Here is a 22,402-nt window from a genome sequence, read left to right as displayed (position 1 = left end):
CATAGAATTCTTCTACAGTTTAAGATGTCAATCGTCAGGTGGAAATGGGACGAATGAAAATTGGTACGCTCTTATTGTAGCATTATTGTGATAGCAATGGCGGGTAAAGAACCGCGCAAGTGACTTTTCGAGTATGAAAGGATCGTTGTGCCACATATATAACAGGGGGCCACGAGACTTAAAGGCAAGGCAGGGGCTTGACTTTAGAGCTAAGAAGTCGGTTGGCCGTCGAACATCGTTGCTAGCCGTTTCTCAACCCTTTCGTGGTTACGTCACGTTAAAAAAGCTATTTGGGGTCAACACCCCGCTGCAGCGACACGTGTAGTACTCCTCAACTCTGTCTCTCCGTCCTCCCTCGACCCTCTCCGCCCTCCCCTTTTGCCTGTTATACGAAGGCAGCCCTCTCCTCTCTGCCTACTCCTCGCGACTCGGGACGCCATTGCTGCCACCTCCTCCGATAGTATCCCTTCTACTCGCCTTAGTTTCCACCGGATTTCTAAGTTCCCTAGATACTAGCCTGGGCCCTGTTCTAGCCGCGAATGAGGAGACGACGTTCCAGGAGCGTTCCACGGACTTACTGTCGTGGCCATCGACGAATGGATCATGTCTACCCACCGCTGAGGATAAACGATCTACACTTTAACACCCTGTGCCCCCTATCTCAAACTAGACTCACAGATGACTAAAAAAAAGTAGCTTCCAATATAAAACCTAGGGACCTCGTCGGTTCTACTTATAAAAAAAGCTACACTTGCCAGAAATTAGGAGAACCGTGATTTCCGATAAGATAACGGAGCTATCGGATAGGGATAAAGCGAAAGACAAAACAGTTGCGACAGGTGTCATTCGTACGTACGCTCTCGATATAAGCGATAAGGAAAATACCGAGCAGAGATCTGGAGTCGTACATAGTCGGGCATAGAAGGAGCTCGCATGGCAGGGAGGTCATGAGATTAGAATGAACGGTGCAGCCCCGAGCGATACAGCCCTGGCCGTGGGCGTGCAAGGCGGTAGGAGAGCCGAGTTTCTCCAAACGCGCAAGTCGAGACGTGGAACTAGCACGCTGGTCTTGCTAGAGCGAAACCAAGGACACTAGAGAAACAGCAAAAGCGGCGGCGTCGACGGTGGTGGTGACGGTGGCGGTAGCGGCAGCGGAATCGAGTGATCGTGGCGGCGGCGGTATCGAGCAGAGTCAAATCATCGTGGCGTCGGCGACGGTGGCGGTGACGGCGGCGATAGCTCCCCTTTACCCCGACCCACGTTTGGCTACGTGTATGTCTCTACCTCTTTACCCCGTCGCCGGTATCGTCCCCGCCGTGCCTACCGCCCCCACCCCAGCGCCTCCACCGACAGACGATCCCTCCGTTCTCCCCTGCCCGACTCTCAGACTCTCCGGAGCTTCCCCTTCCAGCGACTTTTTTTGTCCGTATACGCCTCGTCCATCGCGACAAGGCAGCTTCCAAGCCTTTTTATCAGTCGACCGAAAAGATCCGTGGGGATCCTTCCGCAGCAGCGCCCCGCGCATCGAAAACCAACCCTCGCGTTGGGAACGCGTTGCCTCGCGTGCACAAATACTCGCGTCGAGTACGCCGATTGAATTTGCCTCATTCAGATGTTTCTATTTTCCATCCTCACCGAAGTAACCGTAAGGGATTACGAATAAAAGCGCGGGAAAAAAACGATCCAACGACGTCGGTCGTTGTCGAATCGATGATAGTATCGGAGATAATGATCGACGTGTAACAGCAGCGCCGATAATGAAGTCGTTTCGACATTGCTGTGTAGAATACGCGTGTCGGGGTAAACGTGTCAAGGTGCCGTCAGCGTAGCGCGACGATATTCCGGTGACGACACGCGCCAACTAACACGCCGATCCGACGAGGAAATCGGACGAAGGTGCGTTTGTTCCGTGGCAACGTGACGACGCACGGATTCTTGCCACAGATACCGCGAAAGGCCCCCGAGGAGCGAAGCGGAAGCCGAGGCAGCGACAAACTACTACCAGGATACGCAAATGTGGTTGGTACTTGTACATTTGCAGCTCAGAAGTTGAGAAACGGCCTCGTGGCGGAGAGCTGCTGTCTCGCTCTATCGCGCGGCCGCTGGTTGGCGAGCCTGCATGGAAAAAAGTGCGCAGACGCGAGTCGCGGTTGCGTGTATAACCCGCGACGCACCTCCTCCACGGGCGTCGAAAACGCGTTCGTGAATTTCTTCCCGGTTTCTTCACGCTCAACCCCCCCATATTTTTATACGCGGCCATCCCCGTCGCGGTTCCTGCCCGTTTCCCACCCCCACTCCGAAGGAATACGTTTCTCCGTTCCTCGCGCTCGATACCTGTAAACACTTTCAGACGAAACCCCCCAGAAATATTTCAACGGTAACCGCTGAGAAATCCGCGCGGTGCCCGTTAGAAAGCAAGGGATAAAACTCCTCGATATCGCGGAACGGTAACGTAATCCACTCTATTTAAAAAAAAAAAAAAAATAATAAAACCCGAACGGAGCCCTCGGTGCCCCTTTAACCCGCATTTTCCTTTATCAAAGTAATACTCGCGGCGATAAGCGGGGCCGTCGCGACCGCTGGAACCGCGGCGCATGACGTCGTCAATGGGTAACAGCTTTGCGAGTAGTTGCACGAGCTCGTGGCGACTTTGCCAGAACGAGTGCGCAGTAACGCGACGTAAGTAGTAGCACTAGGAGGCGGAGGAGGGAGAGGGTGTGTTCGAGAAAGAAGCCCGAGGAGCGAAGGCGCACGGATCGAGGGGGAGGCGGCAGGTTTAAGGAAAGGTCTCTTTCGGGAGAAGGAGAAGTTGGTCACAAGCGTGAGAACAAAGGGGCGAAAATAAGTGCCCTTTTTGGAGGGTGATCGAGGGTGAGGAGCAAGAAAGAGGAAAGACGAATCGAGGGAACGCGTCTGTGTTGGGTCTCTCTCGAAGAACAGAGCCTGAAGATAGACGGAGTCTTCTTTTAGAGAGAACGAGACGAAACGCGCACGATTCGTTCCTTGCGGGCTGAGCAGGAGTAGGGGGGAGAGACGAGAACGACAGAAAGAGAGACTCGCCACGATAGAGGAAGCGAGGTAGAAGGCACGAGACAGAAAGGGAGCGAGTAGGAGAGACAGAGAGAAAGATAGAGAAAGAGAGAGAGAGAGGGGAAACGAGAAGGACGAAACGCGCAGGATGGCGCGAGGGAGTAGAGGGTGTCGCGGAGCGAGGGAGGGGGGTCGTGCGTGACGAGGAGGGTGAGAAGGTGGGGGGTAGAAGGAGAGGGTGAAGGGTGGGGGCTGGTGGGTAGGTGGCGGTGGTAGGATTGCGGGAGGTTGTGCGCGGCTCGGGTCCGGTGGTTCGGTTGAACGAGGGCGCGCAAACGGGCGGGTGTTGCGAGCGTTGCAAAGCGGTGAAGGGTACCACGAACGGAAAGCACGGTCGTGGCGCTAGGCGGGCGTAGGCGAGGTTCCGTGACGGCCGTTCGGTGGCGCAGCAGGAATTCCCAGCACGGCAGGCACCGGGTTGGTCGGCTACGTGGTGTTCGTGCGCCTCTCTCTCTATCGGTGTGTATATGCGCGATTTGCCCCGAGTCCGCGCCTCGACTTGATGACATGGCGTCCTAGCGCTGCACGGGCAAAGTCGCACATCCTCGGTGGAGAGGCTCTCACCCCGTCGGAAGAGACAGCCGCATCCCAGGATGCCAAGGTAAGTCGACGTTGTGGTGCAATAGTGTGGAAGATGATCGCGCGTGACCGTGTGCCGAGCACTGGTCGGTCTGTTACGGGTGCTCGGGTGTCATCGGGGAAAACCGGGCGGTGTCGATAAGCGGAGAAATGCACGGTGCGCGCCTCGGGCTCGGATTTCGTCGAAACCAGGTAGGGTCGTTGCCATCGAGCCTACCCTACGAATCGATATCACCACAGAGGACGCTCTCCTTTCTCTCTCGCACTTTCTCCCTCGTCACTTATGCCTTACCTCCCTCTCGCTCTATTCGCCCCCTCGTTTCTTCGCTGTCGTATTGTGCGCTCGTCGTCACCGCGTAGTTGCCGTGTGCTGTGCATTCGAATCACGTAAGTGTGTTGGTGGCCCCTGTGCATGTCCAAGCGCCGCGTGTGTGCGTGCCTGCACGCTACGGGGCCGCCGCGATGTGTATGTGTGTGCGTGTGCGTGCGTGCGTGTGTGGGAAGGGTTAACGTGACGAGAGAGAGAAGCAGACAGACGGGAGAGGGCGAAACAGTAGGGAGAGGGATATTTCGCGGGGTGAAAGGGGGCAGAGGTTAGTTTAACAGTTTTCTCGTAAAAAGATCGAGAAAAAGTGAGACGCGTAAGGAAGATACGACGTGGCTTATCGGCGCATCGACGACAGTGCGCCTCTCGACGTGGATTTTCGCTCGACGAGAGAGGGTTGCGTAAATCTTCTCTCCCTCCTCTGTCCCTCGTCTCTCGGAATCGCTCCGTCTTCCTCGTGCGCCTCGTCTCTCCCCTCCTCGTCCCCCTTCCTCGTTTCTCCCCCCGCCGTCGCTTCTCTCTTTCTCGACTGTGTGTCGCGGTCGGGTATGGCGCTGCCCATAGGCGCCGATACGCCCCGGGGTGTCGAGGCTGACTCGACTCGAGTCGAGTCGTTTCGTTCGTCCATCCGCCGACCATCCTCCCCCTTGTTGTGTTCATTGAGCCGCTCGTTCCCCGGTCTACCTCTGCAGTTCCTTCCCTCGCGAGGGAGCGTCATTGTTGCTGCCGACCGTGCTCACTTCCTCTTCGTGATTTTTCCCCCGTTCCGTCTGCCGCGCGTTTTCGTCCCCAGCCTTTCGCGCTGCACAATCGCTCGCCCACCACGCACCATAACAGGTGAGTCCTGTATACATACCATACTCGTCTTTGCAAACGGAGATCGGATCAGTGCCGCAGCCTCGGCACCGAGCACGTGTCAGAACGTGCCTTTCGGTACGCGGGTGTCACCGCACGCGCGCCACTTTGGAACACTCGTTGCTACATTGTAGTGGAAAATTATGTAACCTGTGCCGTATCGGGGTGACCGAATTCGGGGGACGAGGGAGATCGGTAGTGCGATCAACTGTGCGAAATGTTTACGAGCAGAGATGCACCGTGAATGAGCAAGCATAGATGTATGTGGAAAGTGGAGGACACGGTGACGTAGGATCGGTGTGTTACAGGTGCGCCGTGTGCTGTTGTGTGACGCGTTGCAAACGAGGTTCGTGTGTAGTTTCCCTTTGGCTTTTGTATTTTTCAGGTTCTAGTAGAAGTGGTCTTGGATAGTTTACGTGGAAAGTTGCAGAAGTAGATTCCTGGTGGAATTAATAATTCAAAGTGTGGGGAGGTGTAGATTTTTAAATTTTTTGTTATTCTTGGTACCCTTCTAAATTCGTGTGATCAACTTTTGTTGCAAGTGTTAATTTATTTTGTAATTTCGTTAGTTTGAAAATTGTGTACTGAAGAATAATTTGTATTTCACGCAAGAATTCCAAGTGCAGATTTACCGTTACTCGCAGAGTCTAGTTATCTCGAACAGGGATTCGTTGTTATCTTTAAGATATAGGCATACTTGAACAACGATTGGACTTAGTTTACTACGACGCACGTCGTAGAATCGCCAGGCGTTTTTTACGGAGTACAAACTTCTTGTGAGGCTCATATCGCAAGGTGTAAAATATTTTGCTTTCTTCTCGCTCCGTTCTTTTTGTTCTTACACTCATCGCGCTGATTCTTCGGCAGCTGTCGTGGGGAAGTTTGATGAAAAAAAGCGTTCATCTATTGACCTCCCGCCAAGCGAAATAACCTAACAACCACGTGGTTCGAACACGTGGTACTTTATCTGGTCTAGCTACTCCATTTTGAATATTGACTCTGCTTCGATAAATTTAATATATTTTACTGTAGTATTATATTTTAATAAGTCGATTCATTTCTTTTTAAAAATATCGTAACTCGACAATTTTTCCAAGGATATTAATTATGACTGCATGCGTGAAATTGTGACGAATCACGGTTGCACTCGGCAAAAAAAAGTGATATAACCTGCTCGTGAGCGACAAGTGTTGCTCTGTGCACTGAAGCTCGACGTATCCGTACCCACGTGTGTTTCGATGAGAACTTACATGGGACTTCCTGCGGGTTCCTGATTAAACTAGCGTGTCGATTTTATCGTGGTACCCGCGAGGGGTTGAAACGTCGAATTATAGTGGCGGTGATGGTGGTCGTATACATAATAGGGGGAGGGTTCACTGAAATAGCTCGGCACAGAGGAACTACCTTTTTGTGATGCTAATGTCGCGTTAATTTATTAGTGCTACACGAGTACCATTTATTAATTCATAGTCGACGATTTCGCCTCTCCTACTTCGAACTTCCCGCACTTTTACACGCTAGTCGATAACGCAGGTCTCTAACTATTCAGTCGTCTTTAATAGAGGGTTAGATCATCTTCTCGCGCACAAAGGAAAATTGCAATACGTGAAATAAGAATTGATTTCTCGGATGAAAATTTCCGTCTTTGCATTTTTAATCGAATCAGGAGAAACGTAATCTCGTCAGGGTTGAAGTTCACGTGGCAACCCGCTAATTCCTGTCCACGATTAGTCGCCTCGACGCAGAAGCAATTTACATATGGATGTGTATGATAATCTCGAATTACGTTTAATAAATATTACGAAGAAGTAAATTGACGTCGGTAGGATGTGATTTTTAAGGGTTTCGTTGAGGAGATAGCACGAGTCGCCGATTTCTATTTTACGGGCAAAAACCACGTAGACAATCTAAAGTCCGTGCGCCTGCGCATTCGTGTAACGGTGATGACTGTGCAACGTGCCGCCTCTCCCTGTACTCCCCATCCGTTGTTCCTTTTATTACGTGTGTGGATTACGACTGCGTGGTCGTCAGGATATATCCATTACAAGAATGTCGGACTCCGACAGTAGTTTGCACTTTTGTCGACCCGCTGCAGTTTTCATTTTCAGGCAGATGTATATCGCGACTTTTTACTTTTCTCATGAATCTCGTTAGTCGCATCAGGCTCCAAATTCCCCCTCGTAACGTCAGACAAACGATATCGTAACGTTTAACTCGTCGAGCATGCAATTAGCGAACGATAAAGAAGGAAACGAGATTTTCCTCCGCTCGTCAGTTTCATTCCCACAGAGCTCTCGATGACATCATTTTGGGGCGTTGCGCGATTTCACTCGACAATGAGGTATACCACCACCCTCCCAATTATCTATCGTTACACGTCATGAAATTTATAGGGGTGTTGATTACGCGGACTCTCGTAACAATAAGCCTCGAGGGTAACAACATTCAAGGACTTCATTTCTGTCGGCGATTCTTTTGTCCCCGACGCCTTTCTTTTTATCTTTGGGCATGATTCATCGGGGATGGTGGATCGTCAACAACAAGACCGGTCGAAAAGACGACGGTCGTCGCGATGCGAGGATCGGGTATACGTGTGCACCTGTTTTCACAACACCGTGCAACTATATAGCGAAATGGGTGTTCAGCTTCGCGCCCTAGTTACACCTGCGTCTAGTATCGTGGAGGCACGTAATACGTTTGCACGACACTGCACGTCGGCCGAGGTTGCCACGTCTCCCGTGGCCGATTGAAAAACCGTGAGGTCATATTGAATAACGAGTTACTGGGCGAATTATTGGTCAATCCTTTAATGTCGCCATCGTCGATCGATTTGTCAGGCGATTTCCTTTTTTTTTCCCCCCTCACAATAGTCGGATTCGTGGAACGCGAGCACTGTCTCCGGGTCGATTGACAATATTATTAGAACGAAGGAACGAGGGGTGGGGGATCAAAACGAATTACTAATTAATCGTAGTTGACGTGATCGATTACAATTATCTGCCACTAGAATTATCAGCGTCAACTGCAATTCATTTGTGTTGTTGTGATACAATATGATTCATTGTTCTTGGAGTAATTGTATTTGGTCTGAAAACACCGGCGGATATTTCGTAATGCTCGCTCGCAGGAACGGGGGAGCAAAATTTCCTGAAAAACAGAGGGGTGATCGATGCAGCAATGCGCATCGAGGGGCGATCGCGTTTAACCGGGAGGGTCGGCAACGGTGCATAGATTTAATCGGTCTATGGGAACGGGGAACGTTGCGTAGGAAATCGCTGAAAAAGCAGCCACGGATCCGGATCCGACCGCGTTTGTCCACGAGACACGACTTTATAAGTGCTACTCAAAAGCACGTGTCGAAAAGCCACCTCTAACGCTGCCATCGTTGGTAACATAACCTATAATTGCCTCTACGCAAGCTTCCTACGTTTACGATCGGTCAAATCAGGAGCGTGCTCTTGACACACAAATGCGTTGCTACTATTGCTAGTACCGTGTAATTAATTCTACAGTGCCTTAGGCCTGCGATTAGCTAAATTGAATAATATTTTTCGATCCAGCTGGATGATCATGGAGAAAATCACGCTCGATTCGATTCAACTCGACCGTGTTCTCTAAGAGCCCCGCTGGCTCCTTCCCCCTTTGTTGCTCGTAAATTTTTATTTTTCCTGTCGTAAACTGTTCCACCATTTCACGAGGTTGGCGATATTTTTACGGTCTTATCCGCAACGAGAGGACCTTTGTGAACGCGTGTGGACGACGTCAACGGTGTTAGGAAAGTTTTGTGAATCGAGAACGTTCGGCTGTGAAAAAATGCAGGGTGGGCGCCAATGCGAGCAGCGAGGTCGACCGACGTCGTTGTCGGCGGAAGGGTGGTGGTCGTGAGGGCGAGGAGCGTCAGAGAGGGGTAGGTACGAGGCTGAGCGGGCGTAGGAGGGGTAGGGTGCAGGCTAACAGAAAGAAAGATGGCCGACCTGTCTGTGAGTGCACGCGTGAGTGCGTGAGAGTGCCTCAGACGAGCTGTGTGTACGTAGGGTCGCGTCTGTGGTGGTCACATGTCTGAGAGGGGCAAAAGAGCAAGCTCTTCAGAACTGAGATTCAACGTCTCGGAATCTTGTGACGGAGCGCGATATTCTTTTAGGGTTGCTGGTATAATACGTTCCTCAAGCTTCCCGATTCGTGGACAGGGGTTCGCGTTATTCGGGTTCGTCTTTCTCGGAATTTTTCGATTCGGCGTAATTATAAATTTCGAGTTGGAATGTTTGTAAATATCCTCGGTTAGCACTTTATCTGCCGCACGTTTCGAGGAGAAACCTGTCGCTGGCTACTTTTACGAATCGCTGCGGTTACTGAAGAATATTCAAGCTGATGGTTGATTCACTAAAACGGTTTTTGTTTTGGGAATTTTAATGCTGGAACTATCTACTAGTAAGGTACAACTACATATATCTCTACTAGGAAAAATGATAGTATTTTTAAATACGTAATTCAGAAGTATATTTATTGTTCTGTTTCTTTTCTTTTTATTTTCTGCAGTCTTCAACTGAATACATAATTGAAGAATAAGATATTTCTTTATTGAATTATTTCACGTGTAACATGATTTTAAAGTTATTAAATGTGAATATGTAAATCTTGTCTTACATGTAATAGGTATAACACATCGTTATGAATGTAGTTAATGAGTTTTTTTAACGAAAATCTGAGGAATTTTCATGAGGTTAATTTAATTAAATTTTGATTTTTACAGATTTTTATTTATTGTTATTTGCGTAAAATGAAGATACTTTATAAAGTAAATTTGTTTGCTCTATTTTAAATGAAATTAATAACTTTTACACATCCATTTCTATGCACAGTACAAAAATTTTTAAAAATTTGACATTGATATTTTTGTAATTGTTCAGTTCTTAAATCTAGAATACTACACGGATAACATTCCCAATATGTTCGTTCGTACATGTTTTTCTCTTCCATGTTATCACTTTAAAATATCATTAGATACAGTAAACGTGTACTCATTAATTTGTTTCATTACAAAGAATTTTTCCAATTTTCCAATTAAAAGAGATACAAATATCATTCTTATTTTTGTGATATGCGTGTTTGAAGTTTTGAACCCCAATTCTTCAGTATGGGCGTACGTATTATAAACAAAAAATCTCATTACTTGAATCTCCTGCTAAAAATACAAGTTCTATCTTATACTTTCCAATTAAAGTATAAACTCATTTTTTGTAAAAACGAGTTTTAATCTTTCGGCCTTCCAGCCACAGATATGGCACTCTGTAGCATTCCAGGGCTAAACTATCTTTCGCCCAGCATAGTATACAAGGACAACGGTTAAACTTCCTCCCATCATTGCAAGAAAAGCGTTAAATCGCTGCTTTCGAAACGTACACGATTACTCTGTTAATAAGCCAGCATTATTCATGAAACACCTCGGTACATATATCACGTATATTTTATCTCTCGTTAATCGTTAATTATTTCGTCACGGAGCCTCGGATCTCTTCGACCACGCGAAACTAGGCGTGTGACTTTCCATTCACGCGGGGCGAACGGTCCGAAAACGCGGGTACCTCGGCGTGTTGTCGCTCCGTCGGCGAGCGAACGAATCAGAAACGCTGCGAGGTATTTCTCCACGAAGGCTCTAAAATGTGGGACACGCTCCTCGGTAGCCAATCCCTCTTCCCCTTTGCCGCAAAATTCTCCGTTAACTTCTCGTACCTGGTGCTTCCACTACACCTAACGGAATGAGCCGTACCTGTGCACCTCGACCGTCCGACAGACTATCACGCGTGCACGCGTGCCTCACACACGCTCAGACGAGAGCTCGTTCGCTCTCTCGCGCGCGCGCTCACGCCCCGGGAATGTATGAACTGCGAGCGTGTTCATCGTTCCAAGCACATCCTGGCACTCCCCCAGTGGGAGGAGGTGCGACAAGGGACAGATATCCGAGAGCACCACGCTTGCCTCACTCGATTTGAAACACTCCCGAATTATATCACCACCAGCGCCGCGGCGCGAGGAAACCCGGTCGCCGAAAAGGTTACCCCAAATCGGTCTCTCCCGCTCGAAAGCGTTCATTTCGTGGCCAGCGATATTGATTATCGCGAAGGCAACCTATATCCGCTCGGATTTTTTCCTCTTTCGTTATCGTCGCTCCCCGGGGGATGTGCCAGAACCGCTCCGCTGTTCCGTTCCTATTTCGACCAAGAAACTTGAACGCCCACGTCGCCATGTTGTATCCAAGGCGGCCCTGCGAACGTTTTTCCCGACGGCCTATCTTTTTTATCGGTTTATCTGCCCGTTTCTCTCCCTGCACGGTTCGTTGCTTTCGACCTCGATCCACTGTTCAAATTCGGTCGATCGATTAAGCAACCCTTATGTTCTAGACCGACCGATGCCCGCGGACGTTTCCGATCGTCCCCCTCCCTCGACCTCTCCTCGACCTCTCCTCGACTCGCCTCGTCCGGAAAATTTTACCTTCCGTCGAGGAAACTTGGTCGCGTTTCGCAATCGCGACGGTTGCGTACGGTTCTCGTTCTTTTATCTCTATCGCTCCAGTGCTTCCCCGCGCCGCGTCATTATCGTTGCGGGGCGCGTCGACGAGGAAAACCGGGGAAAAATACATCTGACCGTCACAGGCGGTGCACCGCGTGACGGGCCGCAGAATTCCTGCAGAAACGATTTTGTCGACTGACACGTACATCCTTGAGCGATGACTCAGCGGAACGTTTCTCTATCGATACGGCTCCGTATCTCCCGCCTCGACGCGGCGAGAATAATCCTAGGATAAAAACTAGCGTCTTTAAGTGCTATTAATGGATCCCGGGGTATACCTAGGCACCACAGCCCCGTGCATGCGATCTACGTACACCCGTATCCTCTATACGCGGAAGCGTTGAAACAGTAAAAGGTAGGAGGCACGCGGAGAGAGGGTATAAGGAGAGAGAAACAAAAAGAGGAGGAGGAGGAGGAGGAGGAGGAACGTGAGAGGGATAGAGAAGAAGAGTGGCAACGGAGGGAGCGAGTTAGAGGCACGAAGCGAGAGAGACGAACGCAGAGGGAGCAAGAGCGAGAGGGAAAAAGATAGGGAGGACGAGCGAGGATTTCAAGCTCTCGAAACGCAGCGGTATTTGCCGCGCTTTGTCGTTCGTTTTGTACCTCGGCGTGACTCTGCCGCTGGTGCTGATTACGCAATGCGTGGCCATGAGAGGAGCGAGTCGAGTACACGCACGTACGGTCGCGCGCGCACACACGTATCCTCGCTCTAAGGACGTGTGTGCGTCACGACGAAAATGTGGCGCACGGGTGTGCGTGCCACGCATACGTACGCGTCGAGCGAACGCACGTGCGTGTGCGGGGCGCAACAGGCGAACGCTGTGCGTCTCTCAAACGTGCGCGCGCACACGATCGAGCCTGAATCGGACGACGCATCTCGGTGTCATCGACGATGGCCCACATCGCCTCGTGTTTACAGCACGAATCGCGAGCGGACCGCGTGCCCCGAACCGTTCGCCCTGCGCGCGCGCGCGCGACTGGTGGTCGAATTCGCGTGCGCGCGATTTCTTCTATCGAAGACGCGATGTTCGCTTGTTAGCTTCGTTATACGTCTTCTCTTCTTCTTTTCTTCTTCTCTATTTCGTTTCCCTGTGTCTATTCGTCCTGGAAACTTTGTTTTCGAAGTCAGCTGCGTCGGAAGACGCGCGACTCGTGCGGCCCGTGCGCATCGGGCGCGCGCAGCATATGTCGATGCGCGCGCATCTAATAGTGATAGCGCGACGCGTTTCGTGTGCGCGTGTGTGCGCATCGCGAGTCGCCTTGTAGCACGTTGAATATACATAGGCGTGTAACCTAGGAACAATGGGGTCGGTAGCGATGACGACGTCGGACGGAGAAGAACTCGGCGGCGATGATGCCGATGGTAATGGTGGTGACCGTGATGGTTAAGGGAATGTAACGGGACGAAGTTCGTACAATGGTCGAGCGGTACATCGCGGGTAACCGGGAGCCTCGAGCGCTCAGTCGAGTCTACTGTGTTTGTTTCGTTTATTTAGAATCCTTGTCCAAATATCGCTGTTATGCTTCTTGTCTACGGTTGCCTGTCTTTTTTTCTTCTTTTTTTTTTTTGCGATTATTAGTGGTGTACAAGAGTAACGGGGAGCGGAGAGGTCGAGGGAAAATAGTAGAAGTATATGAGGGATAGTCGTGCCAGTACCAAATGGGGTCGTTCAGGGACTCTGATGTTATTTCCTAAGTTTTCAAATGTTTAGATTCTTAGATTGTCAACTCTTCATATTTTCCAATATCTAAGATTTTATACTAGATATTTTTCTGGAATCTTTCCCTGTATTTTCTGAACTCTGAATCTTTAGAAATCTGTATTTCGAAGTTTTATCTTGATATGATAAGAGGTTAAGAAATAATTTAAGATAATTGAATTTATCATTTGTTTTACAAGGTAAATTGACTGAATGTATAATATATTATTTAATATTTGTTAGATTTTTTATTTAGATCACGTTTATGATCACTGGTACATTATATGAGTACAAATATTTCTTCGTTGACGTTGTATTGTCGATTCTCTCTTAGCATTTGAACGTTTCTTTGACTAGTGCAGTAGGATAGTAGAACTCAAAAATATTTTTGAGTCTTTCAAAAAATTCATGACCTCCAATAATTATCAAAGTGATTCAAATAGTGATGTGTATTACCATCTATTTTAATATTCACATGAACTACTTTTCTATTAATTTTTCACGAGAACACTCGTTCTATCAATCAAAAGAAAGTGATAAATAGATTTGAACATATAACCTCACTTTCGTGAAAGACTCAGTGGCATTCACCTTAAGCAGCATAATATTCACATGTTTAGTGTTGGTCTGTAAAGTTCCATATACTAGAAATTAATTTATACGTATAGTAAGTACTCTAATTCTGTCTTTCTCTATCAATTTTTTATACGAGTCTGACTTAGTATTTCAGTAATACATTGAGGAAGGAATAGCGTCATTTGGTTTGGATATAGTCTCCCTCTTACGAAGGGTATATTGATATGCATACTCGAATAGTTTGCATAATAATGTTTCGCTTTGCGCGGATCCCTGATGCTTATCAGTGTTTAATGTGAGCCGAACTTGCATCGTAGAAACAAGTGGAGAGAGAAAAAGGTTAAATATTATGTATACGGTTTCACGTAGTACGATTTGACAGGTGCCTAGGCTTTTATTAATTTCTTACAGAAGTCTGCATAACATTTCAACAGTGGCAAGTAGATAGTGACACGTAACTCTTCTTTTACGAAATCTTGATTGGCATTCATTTTAGATAACTGCATAGTATTAACATATTCTGTGCTTTGCATATAGGTGATGGTCTGTGATGATGACTGAGGGGAATATTTTTTTAATTTAATTTCAGAATAAAGTATTGACCTACTAGAGTAGGTCCAATATGTGGAAATTTAAGTTTTATCCCTTTGAAGATTAAAATAAATACGGGTGATGAGAATGTGTTTAAAAATAGCCTCTTTCGAAATGAAGTATCTTTTTGCAGTACAATTTCGCGAGCGAAAAATTTCTCTGAAAAGTTCAAGGAGCTCACTAATCACTATGTGTTCATTATTGTTGCTCAATAGTAATTCTGAAAGTGGCTAGTAGTATTTACTATTCAAATTATTTACTATTATCAAGGTTTTAAATATCAGCAATGTAGATACTCAAACGAGGTTGTTAGGAATTTACTTTTTGCTAGAATTATTGCGAAAGCTTCGTTTTTGATAGAATACTCAACAATTTTTAATAAAAAATACTTTTTTTCAATACAGACTTACTTAAGATATTAAAATCAGAAGAATTTCACATATAAATTAAATTTAATTCAATTTTTCATAAGAAAACTTGCATTTCTTTTCTCAAACCACAAAACATAATCAAAATTACTTATTTTATCTACTTAACTCTCGAAATTTAGTAATTTCTTCGTGAAACTTAATGTAATTAAGTGCTTCAGTGTGGGTGTTTAATCCTTATCTGATGTGATGGAATCACTATGACAAACATTTGCTATCAAATTCATTACTCACAGGTCACTTAACTATGAAACACTTGAACGTACAGTGGTGCAGGAAATGACGAACAGCATTAATGTCTAACAAACTTAAACATTACGTACTTCCCGTGTATCAACCTTGTCTATCATTTCAATACATTGGAGTTTCCCTGAATTTCCCATATAAACATGGAGTTAAAAGCGGCCGAGTTATTTTTCATCAACGGAGTTAAAGTAACACGAATGTACCTCGATTAATCTGATCTGTACCAGCCGCGAATTAATTTTCCCAAGCTCTCATAAAAAGCGTAAGAGCTCGTTTCAACGTTCGTCTTCTTCGTTAGAATACAGAAACAGAGCGTAGAGTAGCCAAAGCTCGAGTAGCTTGACTCGACGTTAGAAGTCGTAAATGCTGTTCGATGGCGACTTTTATCGCCCGATAATGCACGGTCGCACGCGTGATCGAACGAATAGCGCGGTCGTTAGATCGACCCCGAACGATTCGCTTTCGTGCTTCTTGTTCAATCGAATTTCTCGATATTCCCGTTATTAGAGCGAGACGTTCGTTAATCGGCAGCCGCGGCTGGCTTACGTTGCCGCGTTATGGTATCCTTAATGAGAAGAATGATACGGCTCCGTAGGAAGTAATTAAAAGCTTAATTATACTCGCGAGTGTTCATCGCTAAAGCCTGAATAGATGTATCGAGTGTTCGTCACGCAGTCGAACCGTTTGTGAACAGCGTCGATGGGATGACCTTTCGATCGCCAGCAGTCGACAAGCTTGTATAACACTTCGTTATAAGTTCGTTGCTGTTCTCGTCATTCTTTGGTTTTCTTATTTTGGCAAAACGAAGTGAGTCGTTAGAGTATAAATTGCTTTTGAAAATATGTCTCTCATGTGTTGTGAGCTTGCTGTTGACCGTGAGCTTATAGGGGATTAAGTACTTTACTTCGTAGCGGGGATGGTTTTTATTGATACTCATAGGATACTCGAATGATAATCACATTAGACAAAAGATTTATACAGTTTGATATTATATTCGCTATATCTTGGAATTATTAACAGTAATTTAATAATTCAAGGTAATTGGTTTTATTACTCTACTCTTACTCTATGACCTTGTTATCTGTAGACTGCCAAGGGATACTAATTATCTGTGAATCTATAACAGGAAGTATAATACTATTTCAAAGTGGAGCATTCATACTGAAGAAGCAGGCTTGCCACGACCTTTAGTACACAGAGTTTAGGCGCCAAATTCAATTCAAATGAGATTGTTTTCCATCTACTTTTTCTTATTTTATTTAGTTTTACTTTCCTTTCTCTCGAGTCGTTTGAATCCCTGTCATGTAATCCTTATCTCGTTCATCAGTATCTCAATTCGTTGCTTGTTATATCAGCAACGCTATTTAATTTACAATTCAAGAGTTCTATCTAAATATTTGCAATGTAAATTCAAATTCTTTGATTTTCCCAGTACAAACAGTTTCGTTTAAACTTCACTTCAATTTTGGCGCGCAAACTATTAGCGCCAAAACGTTAGACGAGCTCCATCAGGCTTGCGCGCGCATTCAATGGGCCAACCTTTGAACGCCATCGATCATCGCGGTGCTTCAGCCGTCGAGAATCGAGCGTTAGGTTTTTCGTTCACTTCGACTCTCTTCTCTTTGTATTCGACCAAAAACTGGTCCCTGACGTAGCCGCGCGACTAAACAAATATAACTATAAAAGATGGCTCGACGCTGTGGGTTACACTCTTCGCCTTTCGAGGAACGCAATTGTGTACACTGTCACGGTCTTCATTTGCGTCTGTTCGCACGGCTCGTTCCCTCCGACAACTTTCCAGCACGGTTCATTGCGTGCTGAAGCTTTTTACCATCCTAGGAGATATCTGGTCCAAATCGATTGGCTTACCCATGAAAAACGTCGAAACATCGCTAGGAACAGATAAACGTGAACGTCAGATGAAAAATTCTTAGTCCCCTGACGTAATCGGTGTCAGACGATGTCAGCATAATGCATAGTAATCAATCGAGTGTTTGATAAGTACTTCTGGGTTGTTTACCATCCTGTCACATTTTTCGTCATTGGGGGTCAATTCGATTGATGCCGAGTTTTATTGAATTCTTTGGCATTTTTTCAGAGCAGGGTTTAACCCTCTACAATGATGCGTAGGTTTCAGAGTTATGGGTGGGAGTTGAGTTTGGAGCTGATTTGATTATTGAGAATATCAAATGTGTACGTGGGGGATGTAAATGTATTTATCTATACAGTGTGTCCTAGAAAGAAAGCTTAGTATACTGGAAGGTCATGGAATCGATTTTTCTAAAAAAAGGAGTTTCATAGATGTGTTTATACTAAAATTCATTATATTGCAAAATTATTGAATTTTCGTGGCTAAGTAATATATTTTGTATCCTTTAAAATCACTTTTTAAAGATGCAACAATTACTACATTTTGCAACATAGTTGATGTTACTTCCTATTACATTACTTTTTATTAAGAGTGCTCTATATACGAATCTTGTAAATTGCCATTCATTGTGGCTTCAAGATTACAAGTAACAAAATATTTATAATTTCTTTGCTAATTTATACAATGAACAGTGTTTAGCATTAACCTGTTGCACAATTTTATTATCACAGATGAAGGTGCAATTGTATTATGAATCGGTACTAGGAGTGAGCTCTTCTCACTGAGCACCGTTGTTTCCTTTATCATCTAGCTTTGCTATAGGTCAACAATTCATTCTCGCTTTCATCTTTATGTACAGTGACCTCATTTGATTCTACCTTTGTCAATCACACTACAAATGCATTAATAGCCTAACCAATCGCATTCACAAAGGGTCGTGAAGTACTAGTGACTAATAGCTAGGGTTTTTCACTAGGCTTTATTAACATTAAATCTATGATTGTGTATATACAGGGCTGGATGGAACAAATTGAACTAGATAATAATTATTAATAATACATGATAATTTGTACTTCAATAATAGGTATGTGAGAAAATTGAAAGTTTGAGGAAGTGAAAAAACTGGTAGACTACTATAAATTTAGTTTTATATTTAATTTAATTATCTTGAATATTTTAGAGGAAATAACTTGTTCAAAAACAGGTTCATAATCATTCAAAACTCAGATTTCCTTAAAAATTCTTATACCTAGTATTAGAATGAAAGTACTAATATCGATATTTCTACTTTATCCACTGATACAAAATACTATAAATAGAATATTTTCTAATTTTCTACACTCATTTTTAAATAAGTTTATGTAAAACAACAGGTCATAAGTATCTGTTTCTGCGCAACTTGTTCAGTCAATAGTGTATTTAAAACAATAATTAATACTTCAAAATAACTCATAGACAAATACTATTCGTACAGAAACATTTCACTGAAATTTACTTAGACATCACTTACATTACATTCTATCATTACGCAGAAAAACTAGTCAGTATCACCAGCAAGTACCCAGTACTCCCCAGCCATCTATCTATGGTCGCCTAGTTCTAATCGAACAAGTTAGCTATAGGTTCTCCAAGTTGTATAATAATTATTATTACGCAAACCGATCTCTTAATCCCGTATCTCTCGTTTCGTACACAATCCTCGTCACCGGTTACGCGAGGCGACTTCGTCCACGCGTGAAGTGTCCAACACGGGAAACAGTCCTGCAGAGTCCGATCGATAGCATCATCAGGCAGGCTGGTCGCGCGCTTCCACATTTGTGCATTGTCGATTTAATAAAGCGACCGAGAGTTTGCACGGTTTTATTACGTAATCCATTTATCAGGAACGACTCGAGGCTGAGCGAGAGAAGCAGCGCGCGATGTCGAAAGGAGGAAGCGACGCGATCGAAACTCGCGGCACGACATTTCAGAAATCCTCGATCGCGATCGTAATGCACACATGCATTCTGTGTACATGCGCGTGTGTGCGTACTACCGTGCACCATGATGACGTGCCATTCACCGTGAAAACCATTCACTCAGGGTACTAACAAGGTCGAGCAAGGTCGAGCACAGCCATCCTGCATTTATATATCGAATATACCGAACGATATGCATTTTACATCGGCACCGCGCGCGTGCTGCACACCCGCGACTCGGCTTGTGTGCGTGTGTGCCGTGGTTCGTCTGTGACACGAGATTTGCGCGCGAAACCGACGGAACCTGGTATCGATCTGAATGCGTAGAAAATGCTATTGATTCTCTCGGGACGACCCGCCGACCTCTTCTCCACGTTGTGTAGTCGCGAGGATTGAGGAGGCGGAGGGCAGGATCCTCTCTCCTTGCGTCGCCCCCTTGCTCTCCTTCAGGTTTCATCTCTTCACGCGGTCGCGGAGGTCTTGGGTTTTAGATTGATCTTTCGGTGGGGAAAGGTGGAGAACTTTAATCTTGTGAAGTTTGTTGATTATTGGGAGTTGTTTTTTTTTTATGAAGTCTTTGATGTTGTACAAATATATTTTTTTTGGTAGACAGAAGCTGCGTCTTTGGTTTCTGTGCAATGGTAATCTATGGACGACTTTTTATGTCTTTAAAATTTAAATTATAATACTTTGCGTCTTTGGTTTTTCAAGTACTACCTCTATTACAAGTTTAGTGGACTTAGATCTTTGGGATAATGAAAAATTAGAGTTCTTTAGAATATTTGTTGAAATGTTACTATTTTATATTAATAGTAAATGTTTTGTTAAATACACTTTTGTGGTTGTAAGGGAAAATAATGTAGGTCACACGTTTTTGTGAAAAGTGAGAATGACATAATTCACTTAAGACCTTCATATTGCACTTTAAGTCAAGTGCATTACTAGTTACTGTTAGTAACATAATATGTGTTTAGTTTTATGTGTTTCTACCTGATCTGTGATTAGTTGAATTTATAGTGCAAACTATCCTTATATCCGTTATGTAAATTCGGTTAATGTTTAGTATATTGGTATGGTCCAATAATAGTGGATATAATATTTCTGTCAGAAATGATAAACTATTTTATGTTACTTAAAAAATTGTTTTTTAAAATTACTGCATGTCTAAATATTTAATCTGAACATTTTGTTCAGATTTAATTAGCTCAAAAACATTTTCATGTACTTAGAGTTGCAATATTAATAGAAAATTTCCTACATTTTTCGACTTTATCTTTTCTATTATTTTAAAGCATTTTTCTGAATATTTGCAACTACCTACAAAAATATATGTTGAACAGATCTTACAAAAATAATAAAATAAGCAGAGCAGATTTAATAGCAATTCCAAATTGATCTTTTATAAAAACTTTGACAAAATTTGCCGAATTTAAAAGACCTTTCATAACAGTGAAAGTCAATTAAATGCTTCGACTAAAGTTTCGTAACAAAATATATCAGGGAATCTTCATTATTACATACTCCATCAGCAATCGTCATTAATATTTTCTTATCCCCGTATCCCGTGATGTCATATTTGGGAATGTCGCAAGCAGTTCCTTCTTCTCGTATTTTAAGAGCCTATACCGTTAAGTTGCCTCCCCTTTCTCTTATTGTTCTTGCAAATTTTTGTAACGGTACACTTAAAAACCTGCAGCAGTTGAATGCCAGTAGTATTAATTATTTTTCTATATATAGAAATATTATGATATTACTTCTTTTTATTAATGTAATAAATTTGCTATAATATCATTTAAGTACATTTAAAAATTCAAGCATAAGTAACACTAAACCACTAAAGCAGTCAAATAACAGTAATTTCACGTTGTTACAATGTACAATGTATTTTTGAAAAGTATTACATTTATTTCTACATAAAACGGTATTTATTGCACTTACAGATTATAATTCTGTTGGATACTGTTTTCTTATCAGGGTTTCGAGAATTTCGAATAACGAAAAAGGTATTTCAAATTGATTTTTCAAGCTGAGTATCTAAAAGTTATTTCAAGTTGACATTCCATACAACTAAATAAAATTATTTAGTAATTTTTAGGGTACTTTTCTTATCTAGATTCTGAGGGTTTCGAGTCACGAAAAACTGATACTTATATTTATCATAAATTAACATTGCATAATGCTATACGTAAAATTACTTATTACAGTTATAAACAATAATTCCTTTGAATACTAATGTTTGTCGTGCATGGATTCGAAGAGTTTCGAATCACGGAAAAACTGCAAAATTTCAAATCTCTGAAATTCGGAACTTTGTCGCGAAGGGTTTCTAGAAACCCATTCCTAATCACAACCATCCATTAACTTTCATTCGTTCCGACGAATTCGAAAACACTGCCTCGAGAAACTAAAAATGCGATTCCCAGGCAACCCAGCACAATTACCTAATCCTCGCATACCCTAATATATTATCCAAAAAACGCTTGAAAACTCCTTTCTCTGACATTGCAGAGGCATATGTTCGCTCCCCCCTCCGCCTGCATCCGCCTCTTCCCATCGCCAGGTCGTTTCACAATTCCGCGAGGACATCTCCACTCCCCGAAAGGAGGGTCTTCCTTTCAGCCAAGCGGTCCGGACCGGGCACGCTCGGTCGTGGGCCGATATTAAGGTACCTGTTCAGCTACTCTAGCTTTTTTCCTCGTCGCGCGTAACGAATTCCGCCCTTCGTCCGACCGAGGAAAGTCGTTTCGGGCCGCGGGTCTTCCCGTGCTCTCCCGGCGACAGAAACGTCGCGTACGTGACCGTGATTGGGTCGGTGAAGGGGTGAGGAGAGAATTACATAAAAGGCACGAAACGAGCGAGTCGCCTATTCGCCCAGCCTACGTCCTCCAGGGTCGTACACCCACGTCCGCGGTGCGTGTCGTCGTCTCGCTGGCATATATGGACGATTATGCATGCGCGAGCGTGTTACGCTCTCTGCATGCGCGCGCGGACCTGAAACGTTTAGAGGACTCGGGATCCTGGACCAGCGAGCACGATTTGAAATTTTCCGCGTGCGACGCGGATCCATGGGCGTGTGTCCTCGTCGGTTTCTCGCCGCCAGAGTTGTAAAACCGGAGGGAAATTAATGGCGCGCATTAACGACACTCGTTTATGCGAGAGTCACTTTATGCAAACGGAGTTCGACCCCTTTTCTTTTGTATTACTGCCTCGCAGACTTTTCCACTCACGTGTCCCCCTTTGTAGGCTTTTCAAGCCGAGCGTATTGCACCTGCGATTTTGTGGACAGTATTCGTTGCTTTGGACTAGGGGTTTATGGGCGATTCGTAGATCGAATTTCTCTTTTAATAGATAGTAGGAGATGGTGATTTTATGGAGTAAAGGGAGTATGGAGGAGCTGATAGGATATTCTAATCAGTAGTTTGAAATTCTGAATTATATTGCAAATTTTGTTATAATAGAGGGGACACATCTACTTATCTTTTCTAATTGTTAATTTTTTTTTCCAAGACATGGGAGAATGTATTAATATTAATTGCTACCGATGTGATGTGAATTCTACGTCATTTCAGGTTTGTAATTGGTTGCTGCTGACATGGTTTCACATTTGCCATTGAACG

The 22,402-nt window shown here is 44.6% G+C and overlaps 1 protein-coding gene across 3 annotated transcripts in view; it reads left to right on the top strand.

Annotated features, from left to right (window-relative positions):
• Positions 1-3,366: 3,366 nt before the first annotated feature.
• The window catches only part of Ttk (zinc finger and BTB domain-containing protein ttk), a 57,335-nt gene continuing 38,299 nt past the window's right edge, over positions 3,367-22,402 (top strand). For all 3 annotated transcript variants that reach the window (XM_076376270.1, XM_076376269.1, XM_076376271.1), the window contains exon 1: positions 3,367-3,691. The gene's annotated coding sequence lies outside the window, so the exon portion shown is untranslated. The remainder of the gene's footprint in view (positions 3,692-22,402) is intronic.

This window comes from Calliopsis andreniformis, chromosome 4 (assembly GCF_051401765.1).
Source record: "Calliopsis andreniformis isolate RMS-2024a chromosome 4, iyCalAndr_principal, whole genome shotgun sequence".
Lineage (NCBI taxonomy): Eukaryota > Metazoa > Arthropoda > Insecta > Hymenoptera > Andrenidae > Calliopsis > Calliopsis andreniformis.
The sequence above is the reverse complement of the archived record's forward strand: the minus strand, read 5'-3'. Positions and strand labels throughout refer to the sequence as shown.